The sequence below is a fragment of the Tenrec ecaudatus genome, chromosome 11, assembly GCF_050624435.1.
Source record: "Tenrec ecaudatus isolate mTenEca1 chromosome 11, mTenEca1.hap1, whole genome shotgun sequence".
In the NCBI taxonomy this organism is placed as follows: domain Eukaryota; kingdom Metazoa; phylum Chordata; class Mammalia; order Afrosoricida; family Tenrecidae; genus Tenrec; species Tenrec ecaudatus.
In genome coordinates, this window is record NC_134540.1 from 13,002,935 (window position 1) to 13,025,311 (window position 22,377).

The window sequence follows — 22,377 nt, forward strand, 5'->3', positions numbered from 1 at the left end:
CCTGGGGGGAGGACAGGGGCCAGTGGGCAGGTCGCAAGGAGAAGGGGCAGGGGCAGGGCACAAGGCGCAGGGGCAAGGGCAAGGGCAAGGGCAAGGGCAAGGGCGGGAGCAAGGGGCGGCCAGCGGGACCTGTCTCTCTCAAGTCCACCACTCTCTCAAGTCAGGTGGTACTCTCCGGGAGGGAACCTGGCCGCTCTGGCCACGGCTAACGGGACCTCGGTGTGTTTCCACCTCCACCATGGGCACCTCTGACAAAGCTGTGAGCCAGCCCTGGCCCTGGCCACTGTTTCCGGGATCAGGGTCCCTTGGCACCCCCTCCCTGTCCCGAGGAAACCTTGACCCACTGGTCACTGGCCACCCTCTGGGCGTGAGGCCGCCGCCCGGAGGGCACCGACCCCAGCCCCGACTACCACCCTCGGCCCCCACGCCCCCCGCCCCCGTCGCTGTGGCTGTCTGTGTCTGTGTGTCTGTCTCTCCTGTGCACAGGAGCACCGCGAGCGACCCTTCCCCTCGCAGCCACCTGAGCCCCTGGCCCTGGCACCCCGTCCCTGTCTCGTGAGTGTGGGCTGTGCAGGCCGCGGCAGGAGTGGAGCCCCGAGGAGCGGGGTGGTAGAGGCGGCGGCGGCGGCGGCATGGGAACACGTAGCCAGGGAGGCGGACAAAGCGGGGGCCAGGGCAGGCAGGCGGGCAGGTGGGCAGCTTAGGCGAGGCGCAGGCACGGCGCGCGGGTTGTGTCGGGTGGTCGGGCCAAGGCCCGTGGGAGCGCAGGAGGGCGGGCGGCGGCGGCGGCGGCGGCGGCGGCGGCGGCGGCGGCAGGCTCTTAGGGCCAGCAGGAGGAAGCTGCAAGCGTCTACGGCCATACCACCCTGAACGCGCCCGATCTCGTCTGATCTCGGAAGCTAAGCAGGGTCGGGCCTGGTTAGTACTTGGATGGGAGACCGCCTGGGAATACCGGGTGCTGTAGGCTTTTTGCCACTCGCCGGCCCCCCACGGCCACGGCCACGCCCTGCGAGCGCCGCAGCAGACCTCCGGCTCCCCTGAGGGTCCAGCACCCCTCCGTCCCCCTCTCTCCCCCGGCTCTGTGTCTCTGTCTCCTTAGGCACCAGCAGGCCCCGCGCCCCCTGCCCAGGACCTGCCTGGGGCACCAACCGCAGTGCCCGCACCGTCCCGCCTCATACCCACCCTCTCCGGGGACCGCTCCTCCACACTTGGCGGTCCCCGCACCCCCCAGACTCGGCCCCGCGAGGGGTGGGGGTGGGCTCTGCCACCCTGGCGGGCCGGCGGCTGCCACAGCAGGTGCGGCCACCTGCTCCTTCCTGCACCATGGGCTCTGACCTCTCTTCACCCACGCGGTTGCTGGCCAAGGGGAACCACGGCGTCAGGTTCAGGGCCTCGGTGTGGCCTCTGGGAAGGAAGGAAGGAAGGAAGGAAGGAAGGAAGGAAGGAAGGAAGGAAGGAAGGAAGGAAGGAAGGAAGGAAGGAAGGAAGGAAGGAAGGAAGGAAGGAGGCGGTGAGGCCCGACCACACCTGGGGGAAACTGGGCTGTGTCCGCACGCGGCCGGCGGCCTGCCTGACCCCTTGCCCCACCCAGGGAGGATGCCCTTGTCTAGAAGATCTCTGACTAGGCATGGGGCCCTCCGCGACCCCTGCCATTGATGCGCTTGGGGTACATGCAGGGCAAAGCCGCCGCGCCAGCCCCTGCCGGCCTCTGCGGACCAAGCGCAGGCGCCCTGGGGGGAGGACAGGGGCCAGTGGGCAGGTCGCAAGGAGAAGGGGCAGGGGCAGGGCACAAGGCGCAGGGGCAAGGGCAAGGGCAAGGGCAAGGGCAAGGGCGGGAGCAAGGGGCGGCCAGCGGGACCTGTCTCTCTCAAGTCCACCACTCTCTCAAGTCAGGTGGTACTCTCCGGGAGGGAACCTGGCCGCTCTGGCCACGGCTAACGGGACCTCGGTGTGTTTCCACCTCCACCATGGGCACCTCTGACAAAGCTGTGAGCCAGCCCTGGCCCTGGCCACTGTTTCCGGGATCAGGGTCCCTTGGCACCCCCTCCCTGTCCCGAGGAAACCTTGACCCACTGGTCACTGGCCACCCTCTGGGCGTGAGGCCGCCGCCCGGAGGGCACCGACCCCAGCCCCGACTACCACCCTCGGCCCCCACGCCCCCCGCCCCCGTCGCTGTGGCTGTCTGTGTCTGTGTGTCTGTCTCTCCTGTGCACAGGAGCACCGCGAGCGACCCTTCCCCTCGCAGCCACCTGAGCCCCTGGCCCTGGCACCCCGTCCCTGTCTCGTGAGTGTGGGCTGTGCAGGCCGCGGCAGGAGTGGAGCCCCGAGGAGCGGGGTGGTAGAGGCGGCGGCGGCGGCGGCATGGGAACACGTAGGCAGGGAGGCGGACAAAGCGGGGGCCAGGGCAGGCAGGCGGGCAGGTGGGCAGCTTAGGCGAGGCGCAGGCACGGCGCGCGGGTTGTGTCGGGTGGTCGGGCCAAGGCCGTGGGAGCGCAGGAGGGCGGGCGGCGGCGGCGGCGGCGGCGGCGGCGGCGGCGGCGGCAGGCTCTTAGGGCCAGCAGGAGGAGGCTGCAAGCGTCTACGGCCATACCACCCTGAACGCGCCCGATCTCGTCTGATCTCGGAAGCTAAGCAGGGTCGGGCCTGGTTAGTACTTGGATGGGAGACCGCCTGGGAATACCGGGTGCTGTAGGCTTTTTGCCACTCGCCGGCCCCCCACGGCCACGGCCACGCCCTGCGAGCGCCGCAGCAGACCTCCGGCTCCCCTGAGGGTCCAGCACCCCTCCGTCCCCCTCTCTCCCCCGGCTCTGTGTCTCTGTCTCCTTAGGCACCAGCAGGCCCCGCGCCCCCTGCCCAGGACCTGCCTGGGGCACCAACCGCAGTGCCCGCACCGTCCCGCCTCATACCCACCCTCTCCGGGGACCGCTCCTCCACACTTGGCGGTCCCCGCACCCCCCAGACTCGGCCCCGCGAGGGGTGGGGGTGGGCTCTGCCACCCTGGCGGGCCGGCGGCTGCCACAGCAGGTGCGGCCACCTGCTCCTTCCTGCACCATGGGCTCTGACCTCTCTTCACCCACGCGGTTGCTGGCCAAGGGGAACCACGGCGTCAGGTTCAGGGCCTCGGTGTGGCCTCTGGGAAGGAAGGAAGGAAGGAAGGAAGGAAGGAAGGAAGGAAGGAAGGAAGGAAGGAAGGAAGGAAGGAAGGAAGGAAGGAGGCGGTGAGGCCCGACCACACCTGGGGGAAACTGGGCTGTGTCCGCACGCGGCCGGCGGCCTGCCTGACCCCTTGCCCCACCCAGGGAGGATGCCCTTGTCTAGAAGATCTCTGACTAGGCATGGGGCCCTCCGCGACCCCTGCCATTGATGCGCTTGGGGTACATGCAGGGCAAAGCCGCCGCGCCAGCCCCTGCCGGCCTCTGCGGACCAAGCGCAGGCGCCCTGGGGGGAGGACAGGGGCCAGTGGGCAGGTCGCAAGGAGAAGGGGCAGGGGCAGGGCACAAGGCGCAGGGGCAAGGGCAAGGGCAAGGGCAAGGGCGGGAGCAAGGGGCGGCCAGCGGGACCTGTCTCTCTCAAGTCCACCACTCTCTCAAGTCAGGTGGTACTCTCCGGGAGGGAACCTGGCCGCTCTGGCCACGGCTAACGGGACCTCGGTGTGTTTCCACCTCCACCATGGGCACCTCTGACAAAGCTGTGAGCCAGCCCTGGCCCTGGCCACTGTTTCCGGGATCAGGGTCCCTTGGCACCCCCTCCCTGTCCCGAGGAAACCTTGACCCACTGGTCACTGGCCACCCTCTGGGCGTGAGGCCGCCGCCCGGAGGGCACCGACCCCAGCCCCGACTACCACCCTCGGCCCCCACGCCCCCCGCCCCCGTCGCTGTGGCTGTCTGTGTCTGTGTGTCTGTCTCTCCTGTGCACAGGAGCACCGCGAGCGACCCTTCCCCTCGCAGCCACCTGAGCCCCTGGCCCTGGCACCCCGTCCCTGTCTCGTGAGTGTGGGCTGTGCAGGCCGCGGCAGGAGTGGAGCCCCGAGGAGCGGGGTGGTAGAGGCGGCGGCGGCGGCGGCATGGGAACACGTAGCCAGGGAGGCGGACAAAGCGGGGGCCAGGGCAGGCAGGCGGGCAGGTGGGCAGCTTAGGCGAGGCGCAGGCACGGCGCGCGGGTTGTGTCGGGTGGTCGGGCCAAGGCCCACGGGAGCGCAGGAGGGCGGGCGGCGGCGGCGGCGGCGGCGGCGGCAGGCTCTTAGGGCCAGCAGGAGGAGGCTGCAAGCGTCTACGGCCATACCACCCTGAACGCGCCCGATCTCGTCTGATCTCGGAAGCTAAGCAGGGTCGGGCCTGGTTAGTACTTGGATGGGAGACCGCCTGGGAATACCGGGTGCTGTAGGCTTTTTGCCACTCGCCGGCCCCCCACGGCCACGGCCACGCCCTGCGAGCGCCGCAGCAGACCTCCGGCTCCCCTGAGGGTCCAGCACCCCTCCGTCCCCCTCTCTCCCCCGGCTCTGTGTCTCTGTCTCCTTAGGCACCAGCAGGCCCCGCGCCCCCTGCCCAGGACCTGCCTGGGGCACCAACCGCAGTGCCCGCACCGTCCCGCCTCATACCCACCCTCTCCGGGGACCGCTCCTCCACACTTGGCGGTCCCCGCACCCCCCAGACTCGGCCCCGCGAGGGGTGGGGGTGGGCTCTGCCACCCTGGCGGGCCGGCGGCTGCCACAGCAGGTGCGGCCACCTGCTCCTTCCTGCACCATGGGCTCTGACCTCTCTTCACCCACGCGGTTGCTGGCCAAGGGGAACCACGGCGTCAGGTTCAGGGCCTCGGTGTGGCCTCTGGGAAGGAAGGAAGGAAGGAAGGAAGGAAGGAAGGAAGGAAGGAAGGAAGGAAGGAAGGAAGGAAGGAAGGAAGGAAGGAAGGAAGGAAGGAAGGAAGGAAGGAGGCGGTGAGGCCCGACCACACCTGGGGGAAACTGGGCTGTGTCCGCACGCGGCCGGCGGCCTGCCTGACCCCTTGCCCCACCCAGGGAGGATGCCCTTGTCTAGAAGATCTCTGACTAGGCATGGGGCCCTCCGCGACCCCTGCCATTGATGCGCTTGGGGTACATGCAGGGCAAAGCCGCCGCGCCAGCCCCTGCCGGCCTCTGCGGACCAAGCGCAGGCGCCCTGGGGGGAGGACAGGGGCCAGTGGGCAGGTCGCAAGGAGAAGGGGCAGGGGCAGGGCACAAGGCGCAGGGGCAAGGGCAAGGGCAAGGGCAAGGGCGGGAGCAAGGGGCGGCCAGCGGGACCTGTCTCTCTCAAGTCCACCACTCTCTCAAGTCAGGTGGTACTCTCCGGGAGGGAACCTGGCCGCTCTGGCCACGGCTAACGGGACCTCGGTGTGTTTCCACCTCCACCATGGGCACCTCTGACAAAGCTGTGAGCCAGCCCTGGCCCTGGCCACTGTTTCCGGGATCAGGGTCCCTTGGCACCCCCTCCCTGTCCCGAGGAAACCTTGACCCACTGGTCACTGGCCACCCTCTGGGCGTGAGGCCGCCGCCCGGAGGGCACCGACCCCAGCCCCGACTACCACCCTCGGCCCCCACGCCCCCCGCCCCCGTCGCTGTGGCTGTCTGTGTCTGTGTGTCTGTCTCTCCTGTGCACAGGAGCACCGCGAGCGACCCTTCCCCTCGCAGCCACCTGAGCCCCTGGCCCTGGCACCCCGTCCCTGTCTCGTGAGTGTGGGCTGTGCAGGCCGCGGCAGGAGTGGAGCCCCGAGGAGCGGGGTGGTAGAGGCGGCGGCGGCGGCGGCATGGGAACACGTAGCCAGGGAGGCGGACAAAGCGGGGGCCAGGGCAGGCAGGCGGGCAGGTGGGCAGCTTAGGCGAGGCGCAGGCACGGCGCGCGGGTTGTGTCGGGTGGTCGGGCCAAGGCCCGCGGGAGCGCAGGAGGGCGGGCGGCGGCGGCGGCGGCGGCGGCGGCGGCAGGCTCTTAGGGCCAGCAGGAGGAGGCTGCAAGCGTCTACGGCCATACCACCCTGAACGCGCCCGATCTCGTCTGATCTCGGAAGCTAAGCAGGGTCGGGCCTGGTTAGTACTTGGATGGGAGACCGCCTGGGAATACCGGGTGCTGTAGGCTTTTTGCCACTCGCCGGCCCCCCACGGCCACGGCCACGCCCTGCGAGCGCCGCAGCAGACCTCCGGCTCCCCTGAGGGTCCAGCACCCCTCCGTCCCCCTCTCTCCCCCGGCTCTGTGTCTCTGTCTCCTTAGGCACCAGCAGGCCCCGCGCCCCCTGCCCAGGACCTGCCTGGGGCACCAACCGCAGTGCCCGCACCGTCCCGCCTCATACCCACCCTCTCCGGGGACCGCTCCTCCACACTTGGCGGTCCCCGCACCCCCCAGACTCGGCCCCGCGAGGGGTGGGGGTGGGCTCTGCCACCCTGGCGGGCCGGCGGCTGCCACAGCAGGTGCGGCCACCTGCTCCTTCCTGCACCATGGGCTCTGACCTCTCTTCACCCACGCGGTTGCTGGCCAAGGGGAACCACGGCGTCAGGTTCAGGGCCTCGGTGTGGCCTCTGGGAAGGAAGGAAGGAAGGAAGGAAGGAAGGAAGGAAGGAAGGAAGGAAGGAAGGAAGGAAGGAAGGAAGGAAGGAAGGAGGCGGTGAGGCCCGACCACACCTGGGGGAAACTGGGCTGTGTCCGCACGCGGCCGGCGGCCTGCCTGACCCCTTGCCCCACCCAGGGAGGATGCCCTTGTCTAGAAGATCTCTGACTAGGCATGGGGCCCTCCGCGACCCCTGCCATTGATGCGCTTGGGGTACATGCAGGGCAAAGCCGCCGCGCCAGCCCCTGCCGGCCTCTGCGGACCAAGCGCAGGCGCCCTGGGGGGAGGACAGGGGCCAGTGGGCAGGTCGCAAGGAGAAGGGGCAGGGGCAGGGCACAAGGCGCAGGGGCAAGGGCAAGGGCAAGGGCAAGGGCAAGGGCGGGAGCAAGGGGCGGCCAGCGGGACCTGTCTCTCTCAAGTCCACCACTCTCTCAAGTCAGGTGGTACTCTCCGGGAGGGAACCTGGCCGCTCTGGCCACGGCTAACGGGACCTCGGTGTGTTTCCACCTCCACCATGGGCACCTCTGACAAAGCTGTGAGCCAGCCCTGGCCCTGGCCACTGTTTCCGGGATCAGGGTCCCTTGGCACCCCCTCCCTGTCCCGAGGAAACCTTGACCCACTGGTCACTGGCCACCCTCTGGGCGTGAGGCCGCCGCCCGGAGGGCACCGACCCCAGCCCCGACTACCACCCTCGGCCCCCACGCCCCCCGCCCCCGTCGCTGTGGCTGTCTGTGTCTGTGTGTCTGTCTCTCCTGTGCACAGGAGCACCGCGAGCGACCCTTCCCCTCGCAGCCACCTGAGCCCCTGGCCCTGGCACCCCGTCCCTGTCTCGTGAGTGTGGGCTGTGCAGGCCGCGGCAGGAGTGGAGCCCCGAGGAGCGGGGTGGTAGAGGCGGCGGCGGCGGCGGCATGGGAACACGTAGCCAGGGAGGCGGACAAAGCGGGGGCCAGGGCAGGCAGGCGGGCAGGTGGGCAGCTTAGGCGAGGCGCAGGCACGGCGCGCGGGTTGTGTCGGGTGGTCGGGCCAAGGCCCGTGGGAGCGCAGGAGGGCGGGCGGCGGCGGCGGCGGCGGCGGCGGCGGCGGCGGCGGCAGGCTCTTAGGGCCAGCAGGAGGAAGCTGCAAGCGTCTACGGCCATACCACCCTGAACGCGCCCGATCTCGTCTGATCTCGGAAGCTAAGCAGGGTCGGGCCTGGTTAGTACTTGGATGGGAGACCGCCTGGGAATACCGGGTGCTGTAGGCTTTTTGCCACTCGCCGGCCCCCCACGGCCACGGCCACGCCCTGCGAGCGCCGCAGCAGACCTCCGGCTCCCCTGAGGGTCCAGCACCCCTCCGTCCCCCTCTCTCCCCCGGCTCTGTGTCTCTGTCTCCTTAGGCACCAGCAGGCCCCGCGCCCCCTGCCCAGGACCTGCCTGGGGCACCAACCGCAGTGCCCGCACCGTCCCGCCTCATACCCACCCTCTCCGGGGACCGCTCCTCCACACTTGGCGGTCCCCGCACCCCCCAGACTCGGCCCCGCGAGGGGTGGGGGTGGGCTCTGCCACCCTGGCGGGCCGGCGGCTGCCACAGCAGGTGCGGCCACCTGCTCCTTCCTGCACCATGGGCTCTGACCTCTCTTCACCCACGCGGTTGCTGGCCAAGGGGAACCACGGCGTCAGGTTCAGGGCCTCGGTGTGGCCTCTGGGAAGGAAGGAAGGAAGGAAGGAAGGAAGGAAGGAAGGAAGGAAGGAAGGAAGGAAGGAAGGAAGGAAGGAAGGAAGGAAGGAAGGAAGGAGGCGGTGAGGCCCGACCACACCTGGGGGAAACTGGGCTGTGTCCGCACGCGGCCGGCGGCCTGCCTGACCCCTTGCCCCACCCAGGGAGGATGCCCTTGTCTAGAAGATCTCTGACTAGGCATGGGGCCCTCCGCGACCCCTGCCATTGATGCGCTTGGGGTACATGCAGGGCAAAGCCGCCGCGCCAGCCCCTGCCGGCCTCTGCGGACCAAGCGCAGGCGCCCTGGGGGGAGGACAGGGGCCAGTGGGCAGGTCGCAAGGAGAAGGGGCAGGGGCAGGGCACAAGGCGCAGGGGCAAGGGCAAGGGCAAGGGCAAGGGCGGGAGCAAGGGGCGGCCAGCGGGACCTGTCTCTCTCAAGTCCACCACTCTCTCAAGTCAGGTGGTACTCTCCGGGAGGGAACCTGGCCGCTCTGGCCACGGCTAACGGGACCTCGGTGTGTTTCCACCTCCACCATGGGCACCTCTGACAAAGCTGTGAGCCAGCCCTGGCCCTGGCCACTGTTTCCGGGATCAGGGTCCCTTGGCACCCCCTCCCTGTCCCGAGGAAACCTTGACCCACTGGTCACTGGCCACCCTCTGGGCGTGAGGCCGCCGCCCGGAGGGCACCGACCCCAGCCCCGACTACCACCCTCGGCCCCCACGCCCCCCGCCCCCGTCGCTGTGGCTGTCTGTGTCTGTGTGTCTGTCTCTCCTGTGCACAGGAGCACCGCGAGCGACCCTTCCCCTCGCAGCCACCTGAGCCCCTGGCCCTGGCACCCCGTCCCTGTCTCGTGAGTGTGGGCTGTGCAGGCCGCGGCAGGAGTGGAGCCCCGAGGAGCGGGGTGGTAGAGGCGGCGGCGGCGGCGGCATGGGAACACGTAGCCAGGGAGGCGGACAAAGCGGGGGCCAGGGCAGGCAGGCGGGCAGGTGGGCAGCTTAGGCGAGGCGCAGGCACGGCGCGCGGGTTGTGTCGGGTGGTCGGGCCAAGGCCCGTGGGAGCGCAGGAGGGCGGGCGGCGGCGGCGGCGGCGGCGGCGGCGGCGGCGGCGGCAGGCTCTTAGGGCCAGCAGGAGGAAGCTGCAAGCGTCTACGGCCATACCACCCTGAACGCGCCCGATCTCGTCTGATCTCGGAAGCTAAGCAGGGTCGGGCCTGGTTAGTACTTGGATGGGAGACCGCCTGGGAATACCGGGTGCTGTAGGCTTTTTGCCACTCGCCGGCCCCCCACGGCCACGGCCACGCCCTGCGAGCGCCGCAGCAGACCTCCGGCTCCCCTGAGGGTCCAGCACCCCTCCGTCCCCCTCTCTCCCCCGGCTCTGTGTCTCTGTCTCCTTAGGCACCAGCAGGCCCCGCGCCCCCTGCCCAGGACCTGCCTGGGGCACCAACCGCAGTGCCCGCACCGTCCCGCCTCATACCCACCCTCTCCGGGGACCGCTCCTCCACACTTGGCGGTCCCCGCACCCCCCAGACTCGGCCCCGCGAGGGGTGGGGGTGGGCTCTGCCACCCTGGCGGGCCGGCGGCTGCCACAGCAGGTGCGGCCACCTGCTCCTTCCTGCACCATGGGCTCTGACCTCTCTTCACCCACGCGGTTGCTGGCCAAGGGGAACCACGGCGTCAGGTTCAGGGCCTCGGTGTGGCCTCTGGGAAGGAAGGAAGGAAGGAAGGAAGGAAGGAAGGAAGGAAGGAAGGAAGGAAGGAAGGAAGGAAGGAAGGAAGGAAGGAAGGAAGGAAGGAAGGAGGCGGTGAGGCCCGACCACACCTGGGGGAAACTGGGCTGTGTCCGCACGCGGCCGGCGGCCTGCCTGACCCCTTGCCCCACCCAGGGAGGATGCCCTTGTCTAGAAGATCTCTGACTAGGCATGGGGCCCTCCGCGACCCCTGCCATTGATGCGCTTGGGGTACATGCAGGGCAAAGCCGCCGCGCCAGCCCCTGCCGGCCTCTGCGGACCAAGCGCAGGCGCCCTGGGGGGAGGACAGGGGCCAGTGGGCAGGTCGCAAGGAGAAGGGGCAGGGGCAGGGCACAAGGCGCAGGGGCAAGGGCAAGGGCAAGGGCAAGGGCGGGAGCAAGGGGCGGCCAGCGGGACCTGTCTCTCTCAAGTCCACCACTCTCTCAAGTCAGGTGGTACTCTCCGGGAGGGAACCTGGCCGCTCTGGCCACGGCTAACGGGACCTCGGTGTGTTTCCACCTCCACCATGGGCACCTCTGACAAAGCTGTGAGCCAGCCCTGGCCCTGGCCACTGTTTCCGGGATCAGGGTCCCTTGGCACCCCCTCCCTGTCCCGAGGAAACCTTGACCCACTGGTCACTGGCCACCCTCTGGGCGTGAGGCCGCCGCCCGGAGGGCACCGACCCCAGCCCCGACTACCACCCTCGGCCCCCACGCCCCCCGCCCCCGTCGCTGTGGCTGTCTGTGTCTGTGTGTCTGTCTCTCCTGTGCACAGGAGCACCGCGAGCGACCCTTCCCCTCGCAGCCACCTGAGCCCCTGGCCCTGGCACCCCGTCCCTGTCTCGTGAGTGTGGGCTGTGCAGGCCGCGGCAGGAGTGGAGCCCCGAGGAGCGGGGTGGTAGAGGCGGCGGCGGCGGCGGCATGGGAACACGTAGCCAGGGAGGCGGACAAAGCGGGGGCCAGGGCAGGCAGGCGGGCAGGTGGGCAGCTTAGGCGAGGCGCAGGCACGGCGCGCGGGTTGTGTCGGGTGGTCGGGCCAAGGCCCGCGGGAGCGCAGGAGGGCGGGCGGGCGGCGGCGGCGGCGGCGGCGGCAGGCTCTTAGGGCCAGCAGGAGGAGGCTGCAAGCGTCTACGGCCATACCACCCTGAACGCGCCCGATCTCGTCTGATCTCGGAAGCTAAGCAGGGTCGGGCCTGGTTAGTACTTGGATGGGAGACCGCCTGGGAATACCGGGTGCTGTAGGCTTTTTGCCACTCGCCGGCCCCCCACGGCCACGGCCACGCCCTGCGAGCGCCGCAGCAGACCTCCGGCTCCCCTGAGGGTCCAGCACCCCTCCGTCCCCCTCTCTCCCCCGGCTCTGTGTCTCTGTCTCCTTAGGCACCAGCAGGCCCCGCGCCCCCTGCCCAGGACCTGCCTGGGGCACCAACCGCAGTGCCCGCACCGTCCCGCCTCATACCCACCCTCTCCGGGGACCGCTCCTCCACACTTGGCGGTCCCCGCACCCCCCAGACTCGGCCCCGCGAGGGGTGGGGGTGGGCTCTGCCACCCTGGCGGGCCGGCGGCTGCCACAGCAGGTGCGGCCACCTGCTCCTTCCTGCACCATGGGCTCTGACCTCTCTTCACCCACGCGGTTGCTGGCCAAGGGGAACCACGGCGTCAGGTTCAGGGCCTCGGTGTGGCCTCTGGGAAGGAAGGAAGGAAGGAAGGAAGGAAGGAAGGAAGGAAGGAAGGAAGGAAGGAAGGAAGGAAGGAAGGAAGGAAGGAAGGAGGCGGTGAGGCCCGACCACACCTGGGGGAAACTGGGCTGTGTCCGCACGCGGCCGGCGGCCTGCCTGACCCCTTGCCCCACCCAGGGAGGATGCCCTTGTCTAGAAGATCTCTGACTAGGCATGGGGCCCTCCGCGACCCCTGCCATTGATGCGCTTGGGGTACATGCAGGGCAAAGCCGCCGCGCCAGCCCCTGCCGGCCTCTGCGGACCAAGCGCAGGCGCCCTGGGGGGAGGACAGGGGCCAGTGGGCAGGTCGCAAGGAGAAGGGGCAGGGGCAGGGCACAAGGCGCAGGGGCAAGGGCAAGGGCAAGGGCAAGGGCGGGAGCAAGGGGCGGCCAGCGGGACCTGTCTCTCTCAAGTCCACCACTCTCTCAAGTCAGGTGGTACTCTCCGGGAGGGAACCTGGCCGCTCTGGCTACGGCTAACGGGACCTCGGTGTGTTTCCACCTCCACCATGGGCACCTCTGACAAAGCTGTGAGCCAGCCCTGGCCCTGGCCACTGTTTCCGGGATCAGGGTCCCTTGGCACCCCCTCCCTGTCCCGAGGAAACCTTGACCCACTGGTCACTGGCCACCCTCTGGGCGTGAGGCCGCCGCCCGGAGGGCACCGACCCCAGCCCCGACTACCACCCTCGGCCCCCACGCCCCCCGCCCCCGTCGCTGTGGCTGTCTGTGTCTGTGTGTCTGTCTCTCCTGTGCACAGGAGCACCGCGAGCGACCCTTCCCCTCGCAGCCACCTGAGCCCCTGGCCCTGGCACCCCGTCCCTGTCTCGTGAGTGTGGGCTGTGCAGGCCGCGGCAGGAGTGGAGCCCCGAGGAGCGGGGTGGTAGAGGCGGCGGCGGCGGCGGCATGGGAACACGTAGGCAGGGAGGCGGACAAAGCGGGGGCCAGGGCAGGCAGGCGGGCAGGTGGGCAGCTTAGGCGAGGCGCAGGCACGGCGCGCGGGTTGTGTCGGGTGGTCGGGCCAAGGCCCGTGGGAGCGCAGGAGGGCGGGCGGCGGCGGCGGCGGCGGCGGCGGCGGCGGCGGCAGGCTCTTAGGGCCAGCAGGAGGAAGCTGCAAGCGTCTACGGCCATACCACCCTGAACGCGCCCGATCTCGTCTGATCTCGGAAGCTAAGCAGGGTCGGGCCTGGTTAGTACTTGGATGGGAGACCGCCTGGGAATACCGGGTGCTGTAGGCTTTTTGCCACTCGCCGGCCCCCCACGGCCACGGCCACGCCCTGCGGCGCCGCAGCAGACCTCCGGCTCCCCTGAGGGTCCAGCACCCCTCCGTCCCCCTCTCTCCCCCGGCTCTGTGTCTCTGTCTCCTTAGGCACCAGCAGGCCCCGCGCCCCCTGCCCAGGACCTGCCTGGGGCACCAACCGCAGTGCCCGCACCGTCCCGCCTCATACCCACCCTCTCCGGGGACCGCTCCTCCACACTTGGCGGTCCCCGCACCCCCCAGACTCGGCCCCGCGAGGGGTGGGGGTGGGCTCTGCCACCCTGGCGGGCCGGCGGCTGCCACAGCAGGTGCGGCCACCTGCTCCTTCCTGCACCATGGGCTCTGACCTCTCTTCACCCACGCGGTTGCTGGCCAAGGGGAACCACGGCGTCAGGTTCAGGGCCTCGGTGTGGCCTCTGGGAAGGAAGGAAGGAAGGAAGGAAGGAAGGAAGGAAGGAAGGAAGGAAGGAAGGAAGGAAGGAAGGAAGGAAGGAAGGAAGGAAGGAGGCGGTGAGGCCCGACCACACCTGGGGGAAACTGGGCTGTGTCCGCACGCGGCCGGCGGCCTGCCTGACCCCTTGCCCCACCCAGGGAGGATGCCCTTGTCTAGAAGATCTCTGACTAGGCATGGGGCCCTCCGCGACCCCTGCCATTGATGCGCTTGGGGTACATGCAGGGCAAAGCCGCCGCGCCAGCCCCTGCCGGCCTCTGCGGACCAAGCGCAGGCGCCCTGGGGGGAGGACAGGGGCCAGTGGGCAGGTCGCAAGGAGAAGGGGCAGGGGCAGGGCACAAGGCGCAGGGGCAAGGGCAAGGGCAAGGGCAAGGGCAAGGGCGGGAGCAAGGGGCGGCCAGCGGGACCTGTCTCTCTCAAGTCCACCACTCTCTCAAGTCAGGTGGTACTCTCCGGGAGGGAACCTGGCCGCTCTGGCCACGGCTAACGGGACCTCGGTGTGTTTCCACCTCCACCATGGGCACCTCTGACAAAGCTGTGAGCCAGCCCTGGCCCTGGCCACTGTTTCCGGGATCAGGGTCCCTTGGCACCCCCTCCCTGTCCCGAGGAAACCTTGACCCACTGGTCACTGGCCACCCTCTGGGCGTGAGGCCGCCGCCCGGAGGGCACCGACCCCAGCCCCGACTACCACCCTCGGCCCCCACGCCCCCCGCCCCCGTCGCTGTGGCTGTCTGTGTCTGTGTGTCTGTCTCTCCTGTGCACAGGAGCACCGCGAGCGACCCTTCCCCTCGCAGCCACCTGAGCCCCTGGCCCTGGCACCCCGTCCCTGTCTCGTGAGTGTGGGCTGTGCAGGCCGCGGCAGGAGTGGAGCCCCGAGGAGCGGGGTGGTAGAGGCGGCGGCGGCGGCGGCATGGGAACACGTAGGCAGGGAGGCGGACAAAGCGGGGGCCAGGGCAGGCAGGCGGGCAGGTGGGCAGCTTAGGCGAGGCGCAGGCACGGCGCGCGGGTTGTGTCGGGTGGTCGGGCCAAGGCCCGTGGGAGCGCAGGAGGGCGGGCGGCGGCGGCGGCGGCGGCGGCGGCGGCGGCGGCAGGCTCTTAGGGCCAGCAGGAGGAAGCTGCAAGCGTCTACGGCCATACCACCCTGAACGCGCCCGATCTCGTCTGATCTCGGAAGCTAAGCAGGGTCGGGCCTGGTTAGTACTTGGATGGGAGACCGCCTGGGAATACCGGGTGCTGTAGGCTTTTTGCCACTCGCCGGCCCCCCACGGCCACGGCCACGCCCTGCGAGCGCCGCAGCAGACCTCCGGCTCCCCTGAGGGTCCAGCACCCCTCCGTCCCCCTCTCTCCCCCGGCTCTGTGTCTCTGTCTCCTTAGGCACCAGCAGGCCCCGCGCCCCCTGCCCAGGACCTGCCTGGGGCACCAACCGCAGTGCCCGCACCGTCCCGCCTCATACCCACCCTCTCCGGGGACCGCTCCTCCACACTTGGCGGTCCCCGCACCCCCCAGACTCGGCCCCGCGAGGGGTGGGGGTGGGCTCTGCCACCCTGGCGGGCCGGCGGCTGCCACAGCAGGTGCGGCCACCTGCTCCTTCCTGCACCATGGGCTCTGACCTCTCTTCACCCACGCGGTTGCTGGCCAAGGGGAACCACGGCGTCAGGTTCAGGGCCTCGGTGTGGCCTCTGGGAAGGAAGGAAGGAAGGAAGGAAGGAAGGAAGGAAGGAAGGAAGGAAGGAAGGAAGGAAGGAAGGAAGGAGGCGGTGAGGCCCGACCACACCTGGGGGAAACTGGGCTGTGTCCGCACGCGGCCGGCGGCCTGCCTGACCCCTTGCCCCACCCAGGGAGGATGCCCTTGTCTAGAAGATCTCTGACTAGGCATGGGGCCCTCCGCGACCCCTGCCATTGATGCGCTTGGGGTACATGCAGGGCAAAGCCGCCGCGCCAGCCCCTGCCGGCCTCTGCGGACCAAGCGCAGGCGCCCTGGGGGGAGGACAGGGGCCAGTGGGCAGGTCGCAAGGAGAAGGGGCAGGGGCAGGGCACAAGGCGCAGGGGCAAGGGCAAGGGCAAGGGCAAGGGCAAGGGCGGGAGCAAGGGGCGGCCAGCGGGACCTGTCTCTCTCAAGTCCACCACTCTCTCAAGTCAGGTGGTACTCTCCGGGAGGGAACCTGGCCGCTCTGGCCACGGCTAACGGGACCTCGGTGTGTTTCCACCTCCACCATGGGCACCTCTGACAAAGCTGTGAGCCAGCCCTGGCCCTGGCCACTGTTTCCGGGATCAGGGTCCCTTGGCACCCCCTCCCTGTCCCGAGGAAACCTTGACCCACTGGTCACTGGCCACCCTCTGGGCGTGAGGCCGCCGCCCGGAGGGCACCGACCCCAGCCCCGACTACCACCCTCGGCCCCCACGCCCCCCGCCCCCGTCGCTGTGGCTGTCTGTGTCTGTGTGTCTGTCTCTCCTGTGCACAGGAGCACCGCGAGCGACCCTTCCCCTCGCAGCCACCTGAGCCCCTGGCCCTGGCACCCCGTCCCTGTCTCGTGAGTGTGGGCTGTGCAGGCCGCGGCAGGAGTGGAGCCCCGAGGAGCGGGGTGGTAGAGGCGGCGGCGGCGGCGGCATGGGAACACGTAGGCAGGGAGGCGGACAAAGCGGGGGCCAGGGCAGGCAGGCGGGCAGGTGGGCAGCTTAGGCGAGGCGCAGGCACGGCGCGCGGGTTGTGTCGGGTGGTCGGGCCAAGGCCGTGGGAGCGCAGGAGGGCGGGCGGCGGCGGCGGCGGCGGCGGCGGCGGCGGCGGCGGCGGCAGGCTCTTAGGGCCAACAGGAGGAGGCTGCAAGCGTCTACGGCCATACCACCCTGAACGCGCCCGATCTCGTCTGATCTCGGAAGCTAAGCAGGGTCGGGCCTGGTTAGTACTTGGATGGGAGACCGCCTGGGAATACCGGGTGCTGTAGGCTTTTTGCCACTCGCCGGCCCCCCACGGCCACGGCCACGCCCTGCGGCGCCGCAGCAGACCTCCGGCTCCCCTGAGGGTCCAGCACCCCTCCGTCCCCCTCTCTCCCCCGGCTCTGTGTCTCTGTCTCCTTAGGCACCAGCAGGCCCCGCGCCCCCTGCCCAGGACCTGCCTGGGGCACCAACCGCAGTGCCCGCACCGTCCCGCCTCATACCCACCCTCTCCGGGGACCGCTCCTCCACACTTGGCGGTCCCCGCACCCCCCAGACTCGGCCCCGCGAGGGGTGGGGGTGGGCTCTGCCACCCTGGCGGGCCGGCGGCTGCCACAGCAGGTGCGGCCACCTGCTCCTTCCTGCACCATGGGCTCTGACCTCTCTTCACCCACGCGGTTGCTGGCCAAGGGGAACCACGGCGTCAGGTTCAGGGCCTCGGTGTGGCCTCTGGGAAGGAAGGAAGGAAGGAAGGAAGGAAGGAAGGAAGGAAGGAAGGAAGGAAGGAAGGAAGGAAGGAAGGAAGGAAGGAAGGAAGGAAGGAGGCGGTGAGGCCCGACCACACCTGGGGGAAACTGGGCTGTGTCCGCACGCGGCCGGCGGCCTGCCTGACCCCTTGCCCCACCCAGGGAGGATGCCCTTGTCTAGAAGATCTCTGACTAGGCATGGGGCCCTCCGCGACCCCTGCCATTGATGCGCTTGGGGTACATGCAGGGCAAAGCCGCCGCGCCAGCCCCTGCCGGCCTCTGCGGACCAAGCGCAGGCGCCCTGGGGGGAGGACAGGGGCCAGTGGGCAGGTCGCAAGGAGAAGGGGCAGGGGCAGGGCACAAGGCGCAGGGGCAAGGGCAAGGGCAAGGGCAAGGGCAAGGGCGGGAGCAAGGGGCGGCCAGCGGGACCTGTCTCTCTCAAGTCCACCACTCTCTCAAGTCAGGTGGTACTCTCCGGGAGGGAACCTGGCCGCTCTGGCCACGGCTAACGGGACCTCGGTGTGTTTCCACCTCCACCATGGGCACCTCTGACAAAGCTGTGAGCCAGCCCTGGCCCTGGCCACTGTTTCCGGGATCAGGGTCCCTTGGCACCCCCTCCCTGTCCCGAGGAAACCTTGACCCACTGGTCACTGGCCACCCTCTGGGCGTGAGGCCGCCGCCCGGAGGGCACCGACCCCAGCCCCGACTACCACCCTCGGCCCCCACGCCCCCCGCCCCCGTCGCTGTGGCTGTCTGTGTCTGTGTGTCTGTCTCTCCTGTGCACAGGAGCACCGCGAGCGACCCTTCCCCTCGCAGCCACCTGAGCCCCTGGCCCTGGCACCCCGTCCCTGTCTCGTGAGTGTGGGCTGTGCAGGCCGCGGCAGGAGTGGAGCCCCGAGGAGCGGGGTGGTAGAGGCGGCGGCGGCGGCGGCATGGGAACACGTAGGCAGGGAGGCGGACAAAGCGGGGGCCAGGGCAGGCAGGCGGGCAGGTGGGCAGCTTAGGCGAGGCGCAGGCACGGCGCGCGGGTTGTGTCGGGTGGTCGGGCCAAGGCCGTGGGAGCGCAGGAGGGCGGGCGGCGGCGGCGGCGGCGGCGGCGGCGGCGGCGGCGGCAGGCTCTTAGGGCCAGCAGGAGGAGGCTGCAAGCGTCTACGGCCATACCACCCTGAACGCGCCCGATCTCGTCTGATCTCGGAAGCTAAGCAGGGTCGGGCCTGGTTAGTACTTGGATGGGAGACCGCCTGGGAATACCGGGTGCTGTAGGCTTTTTGCCACTCGCCGGCCCCCCACGGCCACGGCCACGCCCTGCGGCGCCGCAGCAGACCTCCGGCTCCCCTGAGGGTCCAGCACCCCTCCGTCCCCCTCTCTCCCCCGGCTCTGTGTCTCTGTCTCCTTAGGCACCAGCAGGCCCCGCGCCCCCTGCCCAGGACCTGCCTGGGGCACCAACCGCAGTGCCCGCACCGTCCCGCCTCATACCCACCCTCTCCGGGGACCGCTCCTCCACACTTGGCGGTCCCCGCACCCCCCAGACTCGGCCCCGCGAGGGGTGGGGGTGGGCTCTGCCACCCTGGCGGGCCGGCGGCTGCCACAGCAGGTGCGGCCACCTGCTCCTTCCTGCACCATGGGCTCTGACCTCTCTTCACCCACGCGGTTGCTGGCCAAGGGGAACCACGGCGTCAGGTTCAGGGCCTCGGTGTGGCCTCTGGGAAGGAAGGAAGGAAGGAAGGAAGGAAGGAAGGAAGGAAGGAAGGAAGGAAGGAAGGAAGGAAGGAAGGAAGGAAGGAAGGAAGGAAGGAGGCGGTGAGGCCCGACCACACCTGGGGGAAACTGGGCTGTGTCCGCACGCGGCCGGCGGCCTGCCTGACCCCTTGCCCCACCCAGGGAGGATGCCCTTGTCTAGAAGATCTCTGACTAGGCATGGGGCCCTCCGCGACCCCTGCCATTGATGCGCTTGGGGTACATGCAGGGCAAAGCCGCCGCGCCAGCCCCTGCCGGCCTCTGCGGACCAAGCGCAGGCGCCCTGGGGGGAGGACAGGGGCCAGTGGGCAGGTCGCAAGGAGAAGGGGCAGGGGCAGGGCACAAGGCGCAGGGGCAAGGGCAAGGGCAAGGGCAAGGGCGGGAGCAAGGGGCGGCCAGCGGGACCTGTCTCTCTCAAGTCCACCACTCTCTCAAGTCAGGTGGTACTCTCCGGGAGGGAACCTGGCCGCTCTGGCTACGGCTAACGGGACCTCGGTGTGTTTCCACCTCCACCATGGGCACCTCTGACAAAGCTGTGAGCCAGCCCTGGCCCTGGCCACTGTTTCCGGGATCAGGGTCCCTTGGCACCCCCTCCCTGTCCCGAGGAAACCTTGACCCACTGGTCACTGGCCACCCTCTGGGCGTGAGGCCGCCGCCCGGAGGGCACCGACCCCAGCCCCGACTACCACCCTCGGCCCCCACGCCCCCCGCCCCCGTCGCTGTGGCTGTCTGTGTCTGTGTGTCTGTCTCTCCTGTGCACAGGAGCACCGCGAGCGACCCTTCCCCTCGCAGCCACCTGAGCCCCTGGCCCTGGCACCCCGTCCCTGTCTCGTGAGTGTGGGCTGTGCAGGCCGCGGCAGGAGTGGAGCCCCGAGGAGCGGGGTGGTAGAGGCGGCGGCGGCGGCGGCATGGGAACACGTAGGCAGGGAGGCGGACAAAGCGGGGGCCAGGGCAGGCAGGCGGGCAGGTGGGCAGCTTAGGCGAGGCGCAGGCACGGCGCGCGGGTTGTGTCGGGTGGTCGGGCCAAGGCCCGTGGGAGCGCAGGAGGGCGGGCGGCGGCGGCGGCGGCGGCGGCGGCGGCGGCGGCAGGCTCTTAGGGCCAGCAGGAGGAAGCTAAAAGCGTCTACGGCCATACCACCCTGAACGCGCCCGATCTCGTCTGATCTCGGAAGCTAAGCAGGGTCGGGCCTGGTTAGTACTTGGATGGGAGACCGCCTGGGAATACCGGGTGCTGTAGGCTTTTTGCCACTCGCCGGCCCCCCACGGCCACGGCCACGCCCTGCGAGCGCCGCAGCAGACCTCCGGCTCCCCTGAGGGTCCAGCACCCCTCCGTCCCCCTCTCTCCCCCGGCTCTGTGTCTCTGTCTCCTTAGGCACCAGCAGGCCCCGCGCCCCCTGCCCAGGACCTGCCTGGGGCACCAACCGCAGTGCCCGCACCGTCCCGCCTCATACCCACCCTCTCCGGGGACCGCTCCTCCACACTTGGCGGTCCCCGCACCCCCCAGACTCGGCCCCGCGAGGGGTGGGGGTGGGCTCTGCCACCCTGGCGGGCCGGCGGCTGCCACAGCAGGTGCGGCCACCTGCTCCTTCCTGCACCATGGGCTCTGACCTCTCTTCACCCACGCGGTTGCTGGCCAAGGGGAACCACGGCGTCAGGTTCAGGGCCTCGGTGTGGCCTCTGGGAAGGAAGGAAGGAAGGAAGGAAGGAAGGAAGGAAGGAAGGAAGGAAGGAAGGAAGGAAGGAAGGAAGGAAGGAGGCGGTGAGGCCCGACCACACCTGGGGGAAACTGGGCTGTGTCCGCACGCGGCCGGCGGCCTGCCTGACCCCTTGCCCCACCCAGGGAGGATGCCCTTGTCTAGAAGATCTCTGACTAGGCATGGGGCCCTCCGCGACCCCTGCCATTGATGCGCTTGGGGTACATGCAGGGCAAAGCCGCCGCGCCAGCCCCTGCCGGCCTCTGCGGACCAAGCGCAGGCGCCCTGGGGGGAGGACAGGGGCCAGTGGGCAGGTCGCAAGGAGAAGGGGCAGGGGCAGGGCACAAGGCGCAGGGGCAAGGGCAAGGGCAAGGGCAAGGGCAAGGGCGGGAGCAAGGGGCGGCCAGCGGGACCTGTCTCTCTCAAGTCCACCACTCTCTCAAGTCAGGTGGTACTCTCCGGGAGGGAACCTGGCCGCTCTGGCCACGGCTAACGGGACCTCGGTGTGTTTCCACCTCCACCATGGGCACCTCTGACAAAGCTGTGAGCCAGCCCTGGCCCTGGCCACTGTTTCCGGGATCAGGGTCCCTTGGCACCCCCTCCCTGTCCCGAGGAAACCTTGACCCACTGGTCACTGGCCACCCTCTGGGCGTGAGGCCGCCGCCCGGAGGGCACCGACCCCAGCCCCGACTACCACCCTCGGCCCCCACGCCCCCCGCCCCCGTCGCTGTGGCTGTCTGTGTCTGTGTGTCTGTCTCTCCTGTGCACAGGAGCACCGCGAGCGACCCTTCCCCTCGCAGCCACCTGAGCCCCTGGCCCTGGCACCCCGTCCCTGTCTCGTGAGTGTGGGCTGTGCAGGCCGCGGCAGGAGTGGAGCCCCGAGGAGCGGGGTGGTAGAGGCGGCGGCGGCGGCGGCATGGGAACACGTAGCCAGGGAGGCGGACAAAGCGGGGGCCAGGGCAGGCAGGCGGGCAGGTGGGCAGCTTAGGCGAGGCGCAGGCACGGCGCGCGGGTTGTGTCGGGTGGTCGGGCCAAGGCCCGTGGGAGCGCAGGAGGGCGGGCGGCGGCGGCGGCGGCGGCGGCGGCGGCGGCGGCAGGCTCTTAGGGCCAGCAGGAGGAAGCTGCAAGCGTCTACGGCCATACCACCCTGAACGCGCCCGATCTCGTCTGATCTCGGAAGCTAAGCAGGGTCGGGCCTGGTTAGTACTTGGATGGGAGACCGCCTGGGAATACCGGGTGCTGTAGGCTTTTTGCCACTCGCCGGCCCCCCACGGCCACGGCCACGCCCTGCGAGCGCCGCAGCAGACCTCCGGCTCCCCTGAGGGTCCAGCACCCCTCCGTCCCCCTCTCTCCCCCGGCTCTGTGTCTCTGTCTCCTTAGGCACCAGCAGGCCCCGCGCCCCCTGCCCAGGACCTGCCTGGGGCACCAACCGCAGTGCCCGCACCGTCCCGCCTCATACCCACCCTCTCCGGGGACCGCTCCTCCACACTTGGCGGTCCCCGCACCCCCCAGACTCGGCCCCGCGAGGGGTGGGGGTGGGCTCTGCCACCCTGGCGGGCCGGCGGCTGCCACAGCAGGTGCGGCCACCTGCTCCTTCCTGCACCATGGGCTCTGACCTCTCTTCACCCACGCGGTTGCTGGCCAAGGGGAACCACGGCGTCAGGTTCAGGGCCTCGGTGTGGCCTCTGGGAAGGAAGGAAGGAAGGAAGGAAGGAAGGAAGGAAGGAAGGAAGGAAGGAAGGAAGGAAGGAAGGAAGGAAGGAAGGAAGGAGGCGGTGAGGCCCGACCACACCTGGGGGAAACTGGGCTGTGTCCGCACGCGGCCGGCGGCCTGCCTGACCCCTTGCCCCACCCAGGGAGGATGCCCTTGTCTAGAAGATCTCTGACTAGGCATGGGGCCCTCCGCGACCCCTGCCATTGATGCGCTTGGGGTACATGCAGGGCAAAGCCGCCGCGCCAGCCCCTGCCGGCCTCTGCGGACCAAGCGCAGGCGCCCTGGGGGGAGGACAGGGGCCAGTGGGCAGGTCGCAAGGAGAAGGGGCAGGGGCAGGGCACAAGGCGCAGGGGCAAGGGCAAGGGCAAGGGCAAGGGCAAGGGCGGGAGCAAGGGGCGGCCAGCGGGACCTGTCTCTCTCAAG

At 70.1% G+C, this 22,377-nt stretch overlaps 13 non-coding genes across 13 annotated transcripts; all 13 read left to right on the top strand.

The window, feature by feature from the left end:
* Nucleotides 1–848: 848 nt before the first annotated feature.
* On the top strand, nucleotides 849–967 carry LOC142462009 (5S ribosomal RNA). Its single transcript, XR_012787159.1, has one exon. It is a non-coding gene; the product is annotated as a 5S ribosomal RNA (ribosomal RNA).
* A 1,609-nt stretch (nucleotides 968–2,576) lies between these two features.
* LOC142462020 (5S ribosomal RNA) lies at nucleotides 2,577–2,695 on the top strand. The gene has a single exon (XR_012787170.1). It is a non-coding gene; the product is annotated as a 5S ribosomal RNA (ribosomal RNA).
* A 1,572-nt stretch (nucleotides 2,696–4,267) lies between these two features.
* LOC142462032 (5S ribosomal RNA) lies at nucleotides 4,268–4,386 on the top strand. Its single transcript, XR_012787180.1, has one exon. It is a non-coding gene; the product is annotated as a 5S ribosomal RNA (ribosomal RNA).
* A 1,599-nt stretch (nucleotides 4,387–5,985) lies between these two features.
* Nucleotides 5,986–6,104, top strand: LOC142462043 (5S ribosomal RNA). The gene has a single exon (XR_012787189.1). It is a non-coding gene; the product is annotated as a 5S ribosomal RNA (ribosomal RNA).
* Nucleotides 6,105–7,694: 1,590 nt separating this feature from the next.
* Nucleotides 7,695–7,813, top strand: LOC142462056 (5S ribosomal RNA). The gene has a single exon (XR_012787201.1). It is a non-coding gene; the product is annotated as a 5S ribosomal RNA (ribosomal RNA).
* Nucleotides 7,814–9,409: 1,596 nt separating this feature from the next.
* On the top strand, nucleotides 9,410–9,528 carry LOC142462067 (5S ribosomal RNA). Its single transcript, XR_012787212.1, has one exon. It is a non-coding gene; the product is annotated as a 5S ribosomal RNA (ribosomal RNA).
* Nucleotides 9,529–11,117: 1,589 nt separating this feature from the next.
* Nucleotides 11,118–11,236, top strand: LOC142462079 (5S ribosomal RNA). Its single transcript, XR_012787222.1, has one exon. It is a non-coding gene; the product is annotated as a 5S ribosomal RNA (ribosomal RNA).
* Nucleotides 11,237–12,821: 1,585 nt separating this feature from the next.
* Nucleotides 12,822–12,940, top strand: LOC142462084 (5S ribosomal RNA). Its single transcript, XR_012787226.1, has one exon. It is a non-coding gene; the product is annotated as a 5S ribosomal RNA (ribosomal RNA).
* Nucleotides 12,941–14,534: 1,594 nt separating this feature from the next.
* Nucleotides 14,535–14,653, top strand: LOC142462085 (5S ribosomal RNA). Its single transcript, XR_012787227.1, has one exon. It is a non-coding gene; the product is annotated as a 5S ribosomal RNA (ribosomal RNA).
* A 1,584-nt stretch (nucleotides 14,654–16,237) lies between these two features.
* Nucleotides 16,238–16,356, top strand: LOC142462087 (5S ribosomal RNA). Its single transcript, XR_012787228.1, has one exon. It is a non-coding gene; the product is annotated as a 5S ribosomal RNA (ribosomal RNA).
* A 1,600-nt stretch (nucleotides 16,357–17,956) lies between these two features.
* On the top strand, nucleotides 17,957–18,075 carry LOC142462088 (5S ribosomal RNA). The gene has a single exon (XR_012787229.1). It is a non-coding gene; the product is annotated as a 5S ribosomal RNA (ribosomal RNA).
* Nucleotides 18,076–19,667: 1,592 nt separating this feature from the next.
* On the top strand, nucleotides 19,668–19,786 carry LOC142462089 (5S ribosomal RNA). Its single transcript, XR_012787230.1, has one exon. It is a non-coding gene; the product is annotated as a 5S ribosomal RNA (ribosomal RNA).
* Nucleotides 19,787–21,369: 1,583 nt separating this feature from the next.
* LOC142462090 (5S ribosomal RNA) lies at nucleotides 21,370–21,488 on the top strand. Its single transcript, XR_012787231.1, has one exon. It is a non-coding gene; the product is annotated as a 5S ribosomal RNA (ribosomal RNA).
* Nucleotides 21,489–22,377: the final 889 nt, after the last annotated feature.